The following is a 7,586-nucleotide window of genomic DNA, read 5'->3' as shown; positions in this document are numbered from 1 at the left end:
AAACGTCACAAACTATCCCTGGAGATCGGTAAAGAAAGGTTAGAATTTGATTTATCTGATTCTCCTAATTACATCTCTTCTTTTTAGGAAAATGCCAGCAAGTCAAATGTATACAAAGCTGAGGAATGCAGTTTCCATGGGAGGCCGCCAGACATGATGCATGATTTGGCAAAACTTGAGAGGTCGCCCCCAACAAGCAATAAAAAGTATATTTGTCCTGCACGAGTGAAACTGAAGGCGCAAACTGGAGCATTAACCCTAGGAGGAGAGTCGTGCTTCCATGGGTTTAGTCCACATTAACTGATGTGGGGTTGAGCTAAAGACCTAAAACAAGTGCTTCTTGAGAGGCAACCCAAGCGTGTCGTTTCAATTCGTTATCCACCTATCATTCTAGTTTAGTTCAATCAAGTATTTTTATTCTTGGATCTTTGTTTTCAGGGTGTGTATTAGCCTCCATGAGCTGGCCGTGATCGTTTCATAGGCGTGGGGGTGTCGAAGGGGTTAAAAAGGAGGAGAGCGAGACACTACGTGCGTAAGGGAGTCGACCGTGTGACTTCACACAGCCGTGTGAAGCTGACAGAGGAGGAAAGGTCATAGGCTGTGTGAACCCACACGGCCGTCACTACAAGAAAAAAGTTAATAGACAACGCTTTTAAAGCGTTGTCTTTGTGCCTAAAAAAGTGTTGTTAAAGGCACTGTTGCTAAAAGTCTGCTCAACGACAACGCTTTTAAAGCGTTGTCGTTTGTAGCAAAGACAACGCTTTTGCAACGCTTTAAAAGCGTTGTGTATTTTTTGCAAAAAAACATCATTATTGCAACGCTTTAAAAGCGTTGTTGTTTTTGGCAAAGACAACACTTGTGCAACGCTTTAAAAGCGTTGTCTTTTTTAAAAAAAAAATTTAAAAAAATTATTTACAAAATCATTTTTTATATTTACAAAACTATTAATTTTATTTTACCATATCCAGATTCGAATTTGACATATAAAATAGCATTAATTAGCTCAGCTAATGATTTCAAACTCGTACCAAACAATAGAATTCAACTACAAAGTATTAGTATTTACAAGAGAATTCAACTATATACAAAGACTAAATATTTCTGTTTCAAAGTAGTTAGTGGCATTCAAATTTAAAACAAAAAAAAAAAGCACAAAATAGCTAGCCGGCCTCGAAGACAACGATCTGCATGCTTACTTCTACTAGATATATTGATCAAAATGGATTGACGGCTTGAGACTGGGACAAAACACCTACCACTGTGTATCTGTCAAAGAAAACAATACCATCAGTATTATGCAAAAGAAATTTTTGTACGCTAAGGAAAATTAGGAAAATTTAGTCAACGATCAACAAAAACAAAAACAAAATTTCCTGTGCAGCGTTTGTAAAGTATAAACAATATATAAACGATTAATGTCACAACAATGTAACCAATATTGACAATATTATATATAATATAGATATCATAAAGTGTGTAATTATCCATGTGATCATGTATAACAATTCCTCAACATCGATCTTCTACTAAACATCCTACATAATCATTGAGAGGTACCTGTGATTTAAAAATGTTGTCGGATGAACTAGAATTCTAGAAAGCACGAGATTCACTTTCTTTACAATTTAAAAATGCAAGCTAAATAACATACAAGTTTCTCAATGGATTTGTAGCTAGAAGAAAGTAATCTAGACAGTGAACTCTTCTTCAGCTCCTTGTTAACAATTGTATTGAGTGTAAGAGTTATTGTACTAACAATTTCCTCTTCCTCTTCATATGAAAGATTCCATTTCTCCAAGTCCTAGATATGAAAAGAAGTTACACAAAACAAATAACCAATCAATATCAATTTCTGAAGAAAACACCAAGATTGCCCAAATACATAAAAATTTAAAAAATAGAAAGCTTCCAAACATCTTCCAATATTTTAGATAAACACTCTTGATTGTTTACATGCCTTATAATCTTGGACTTATAAGCATTGGATGATCATATAGCTTACAAGACAGATGGTCTCCCCCTTCTGAAATATTCATAAAGGCTTTAGGAGGATGGTTTCATCAATACATGTACAACCATGAAAGTGATATTTCAGCATTTTTACAGGCCTACAATTTGTCAATGGTTCTATCTATCTAGAAGATACAAGTACTTTTTGGGTAATTGGTGAAATCTATTTTTTCATGTAGTTTCCCTAAAACAACAGGATTAGATATGAAAGATTCCATTTCTCCAAGTCCTAGATATGAAAAGACGTTACACAAAACAAGTAACCAATCAATATCAATTTCTGAAGAAAACACCAAGATTGCCCAAATACATAAAAATTTAAAAAATAGAAAGCTTCCAAACATCTTCCAATATTTTAGATAAACACTTTTGATTGTTTACATGCCTTATAATCTTGGACTTATAAGCATTGGATGATCATATAGCTTACAAGACAGATGGTCTCCCCCTTCTGAAATATTCATAAAGGCTTTAGGAGGATGGTTTCATCAATACATGTACAACTATGAAAGTGATATTTCAGCATTTTTACAAGCCTACAATTTGTCAATGGTTCTATCTATCTAGAAGATACAAGTACTTTTTTGGGTAATCGGTGAAATCTATTTTTTTCATGTAGTTTCCCTAAAACAACAGGATTAGAAGACAGAAAACCACAATTTCACTTTTTGGGTAGTCGGTTCTATCTATCTAGAAGATACCAACAAACTTTATCAAGCTATAATGCCACAATTGACAAAATAAATTGTTTCCTACTATCAAGTTCTGGGGATTGACAAAATAAATTGTTTCCTGCTATCAAGTTCGATTTTGATTCTTTGAAATATTCTAATCTATGTGAAGATCAGTAAAAGTGTAGCTTTTGTGTCTTAAAAGATTTAAAACTAATAGGAAATTGCAGTAAAAGCATAGCATCTCATCATTTCATACTCATTTAGAGGAGGGGGAAAAAAACAGGATCTGTCTGTATAGCACATTCTTACATTGCCACTGTAGCCAATTTTCATGTGAAAGGAATATAACATAGATACATTCAGATCATGCAGAACCCAAGTATATGGTACTGCTATAAAATTAATAGCAATAAATCTTTCACAGCAGAGAACAAGATGGTCATTCAACATCTACAATCAAATACTGATAAAGAACTTAAACTTAATGGTGGAAAAAACTATTCAAACAGATTACATACTGTAAAATAGTGAACACTAGAGATACATTGGAAGTTTCTTGGCAACATGGCCTGAACTAGCAATAGTGGATGTTAATTCAGTTACAACTTACAATCATTTCTGAACAAGGATGGTAATCCTCATTGCTTATTATCAAAACACTGTATAGTGGCATGAATACATTTTTGGCTGCAGACGGATATCAGCACCAGACAAAAATTTCAAGCTATAGATCATGTAGTTTCTTGTTGCACCTTAAATTGCATGTATTACAACTACATCTATAGTATTTTGTTACCTCGCCTATCCAGATCAAAACTTCAAGATTTTATAGATCCTGCATAACTGCTGAAGCATCTTCACAAAGCTTACGCAATGCTGAGGAACAAGCATTTGTAGAAATTGATTTTGTGAGCTATTGTTCACAATGGGCTATTATTAAAGAAAAAAATCTAAATAGAGGAAGCACTTGGTGATACACTAAGAAATGGTTGGCAGCTTTTACAAAGAGAAATTAGTGTTAATCCTCAAGATAAAAAAAACATGAAGAATTTAGTCGTATTTGAAGCATTACCAGATATCAGAGCAATTTGTAAGGGCAAGATGAAGTCCATTTCCATAAAGTCATTTCTGCACAGGTTGCTTCAGAACCCCATGAGACATCATCTCATCCACCGCATCCTTGGAGGAAGCAAGCCATGCGTAACGGACATTTGCATTGCCACAAATCTTTTTTTGTCATTTCAACATGTTCTTTGAAGAGGTTAAATCAAACTTTACCTAAAACATGAGGGCGCTAGTCGGCAGCAAGGGGGAGTGTGGAGGTCAGCCAAGGGTAGGGGAAGGCGTTAAGAACCTTCTTGTTGTAGATGTTGAACACCACGTTCAGCGCTCACCACGCGGCGAAGTAAAATCCAATCTTGACCTTCTACACCACCGCTGATCGGCTCGCCGATTAGCTCTCCTCCTCGCCATCAATCGGCCATTAGGGAACCCCCTTGGAGGTCTCCGTGGAGAGTCATCCCTCCTCCATTAGATCAGCAACCAAGGTATCGATCTCCTGCCGCGATCCGCACCTGGACAAGGTGGAGACGCGTAGAGGTTGAGATCGACATCATACTACTGCTCGCTTCGAGCAGCAGTGAAGGCTTTCAAGGCAAGGCGCGACTAGTGCTAAAAAAGCTCACTGTTTGAAGGTGTTCGGAGGAGAGATTCGTGGAGAGGGGTTTGTGGAAGAGAGGTTGGACGGAGAGGAGTTCGAAGGAGAGATTCGCGGAGAGGGGAGAGGGAGGAGAAGACTATGCGTGAGTTGGTAGGAGAGATTCGGGAGAAAGGTGGGTGCCAAAGTGAAATCTAGGTCTTTTCTACTCCTTAGTTGCATCCAACGATTCAGATCATCCTAGATTTAGATGAGGATTTGACAATAGACAACGCTTTTTAAAAAGTGTTGTGTTTGACCCATAAAAATCACTAATAGACAATAGTTTTTAAAAAAGCGTTGTCTATTAATAAGAAAATAAAGAAATAGACAACGTTTTTCACTAAAAGCGTTGTTAAAAAGAAAAAGACAACGTTTTTCTTAGAAAGCGTTGTCTTTTAAGTATTGTAAAATCCCAATTTTCTTGTAGTGCGTGTGGTCTTTGCAGAGAAGGAACAATACACGGTCGTGCGGATCTGGCACAGCCATGCAAAGTTACCCGAGGAGAAGAGTGCACAGGCCATGTCGATTGACACGACCGTGCGATTTGGGCCGAGAGAAGGAAAGAAGGGGCTGTGCCAACAGGCACGGCCGTGCGACAACCCCATCAACCAGGTCGTGTCTTTAAGACACGGTCGTGCCCTACCCATGTGCGCTGCCAACCACTCTAAATAACCCTACTTCCCATCTCTTTCTCTCCAATAAACATTTTCTTCCCCACTACACCTAATCAACCTTCATTACCTACATCTAAAACTCATCTTTACTGAGATCTAGATCTAGATCTAAGTTTTCTTCAAGCCCCAAATCCGAAAAGAGAGGAACAATTTGTAGGTCCCTTTGGAGGCCGGCAAGAGGGGAGGGGTGAATTGCCCTACAAAAATAAACACAAAACCTTTCTCGGATATTCAACTAATTTAAGGAACTTGTAATTAAAAAAGGCAGAGACTAAATAAACAGAATCTAAAACAGACGCAGAGGGTTTACTTGGTTTGCAATCAGAGGATTGCTAATCCAAGGCAAAGATGGCGCACTATCTGATTCTCCTCTGGGCGGAGTAGCCTCTTACAGAGTTGACAGTACAAAAGAAAATAAAGCACAGAGAAAAATGAATTACAAGTGAGTTAAATGATCTGTGCAAACCAGTGCTATATTTATAGCACTGGTCGGGGCGCCCCGAAGGGGTTCCGGGCGCCCTGGAGGGATAAAACTTTATTCCCCAATGTTTAGATCGAGTTTGACTCGATCTGGTCAATATCTTCTGTCCAGGCGCCCCGGAGGGTTCCGGGCACCCCGGAGGGTTCCGGGCGCCCCGGAGGGTTCCGGGCGCCCCGGTCAGCTCCGGACGCCCCGGACCCCAAAAGTCAACTCTGGTTGACTATTTTCGTCCGGTCGCTCTGCTTCGGTTCAGCTCGTCTCGGTCTGGGTCTTCAACTCCGGCTCTGCTAGCTTGGGTGATTTTGGTCATCCGAAATAAGGCTCACTCGAACCCAAGTTCCGGCCTTCTCCTCGAGCAGCCTTCCTTCCCGATTTCTCGTCCCTCGAACGCCGCGCACATTCTTCTCGTTCACCGGTGTACTCTTCCGCGGTCACCTCGTCCCTCGGACGCACCGAGCCCGTCGGCACTCTCCCCGTACCGTCCTTCTCGTTAGTCGCGTCTTCCGCTCGACTTCCTGTGTTCCTAAGCTCCTGCACACTTAGACACAAGGGTTAAACAACGCAAGACCTAACTTACCTTGTTTAATCACATCAAAACACCTTGGGGTTCAAACAATCTCCCCATTTTTGATGTGAGCAACCCAAGTTAAGTTAGGGAAAACATATGCAATAAAAACAATGTATATTCAAATAAGTCCAAATATTTTTCAATTGAAAAATTATATTACCACCCCCTAGACTTAACATACTTCTCCCCCTTTGATCACATAAAAATTGGGGTTATAAACAAGTCTAAGGTAAATTAAAAAAAAAATTAAAATATCTAAGTAAAGACACTCTTCAGAATTTTTCTTTAAAAAAAATTTAAGTAAAACATTTTTTTAGAAAAAAAAATTCTAAGTTAATATTCATAAGAAACAATTCTAAGTCAATTTTTTTTTTTAAATCTTAAGGCAATTTTTATAAAAAATTCTAAGATAACTTTCATAAAAAATTTCTAAGTCAATTTTCATAAAAATTTCTAAGGAAATAATAAAAAAAAAATTCTAAGTCAAGTTAAAAATTTTTTTAAATATTTTCTAACACAAATTGAATAACTCTTTTAAAGCATTAAGTAATTTAAATTAATGCTTTTTCAGTTAGTCAATTAAACTTTTAATTTCGATACTTGGCTTCCAGGTCGTGGCGAGGCACTAGGCCTTCTTGGTTATTGGAGCAACAACCACTTCCTTAGACAAACCCTCATAAAGAAATTAGTTGTTTAATTTCCTTGCTGAAAATGTTAAGTCTAATTTTAATTTTAAATTAAACAGATTTTTGGAACCCAATAGAGGTTTCTACCTACAGGATTAACCAAGTATTTTCTAGGTACATAGACTTTTGATATATTTCTAATTTGACTTTGATGAAATATATAATACTAATTTAAACCTCTATAATTTCTAAAAGTAAAAATATTTGAACCATTAAATTTTTTCAATCTTTCTATTTCTTCTTTTAGTTTTTCATTTTCAATTTTCAATTTATCAAAATCCTCTATAAGACATGATTTTGTCAAAATTCTTTTTGTTTCTAAAATTTCATTTTCTAATTTGATATTTTTATTTTCTAATTTATACATGGATTTTGTCATTGCCTTAATACCAAAGTAAAGCTCATCAGGGGGTAAGAGGCATACCTCACTTACCATATCAGACTTGAAGCTTGAATCTCCCCCTGCTTCGCTACTTCCATCTGAGGTCGCTCCCCCTTCATCGATGCTAGGTTCTGATGTATTCTGTCCTTCGTAGCTTGCCATCAGTGCTATCCCGACATATTCTTGAATCTCGGACTCAGATGAAGAAGTGTCGTCCCAAGTAGCTTTTAGGTTCTTGTGCTTCTTGGGAATCTTACCTTTGTCCTTCTTTAGTTCTTGGCAGTCTTCTTTTAGGTGTCCTTCCTTTTGACACTGGTAGCAACGCATCCTTCTTCTATTTCTTGGATTTTTTTTATTCTGCATTTCTTTAAATTTATTAGCTCTAAAAAACTTTTTAAAGTTTCTTACCATG

General features: G+C 37.4%; 1 long non-coding RNA gene across 1 annotated transcript; it reads right to left on the bottom strand.

The window, feature by feature from the left end:
- Positions 1-1,272: 1,272 nt before the first annotated feature.
- Positions 1,273-4,513, bottom strand: LOC121980614. Its single transcript, XR_006111628.1, has 3 exons — positions 3,757-4,513; positions 3,481-3,560; positions 1,273-2,239 (listed from the first exon to the last, which is right to left on the bottom strand). It is a non-coding gene; the product is annotated as an uncharacterized LOC121980614 (long non-coding RNA).
- Between the last annotated feature and the right edge of the window lie 3,073 nt (positions 4,514-7,586).

The sequence above is a fragment of the Zingiber officinale genome, chromosome 5A, assembly GCF_018446385.1.
Source record: "Zingiber officinale cultivar Zhangliang chromosome 5A, Zo_v1.1, whole genome shotgun sequence".
In the NCBI taxonomy this organism is placed as follows: domain Eukaryota; kingdom Viridiplantae; phylum Streptophyta; class Magnoliopsida; order Zingiberales; family Zingiberaceae; genus Zingiber; species Zingiber officinale.
The sequence above is the reverse complement of the archived record's forward strand: the minus strand, read 5'-3'. Positions and strand labels throughout refer to the sequence as shown.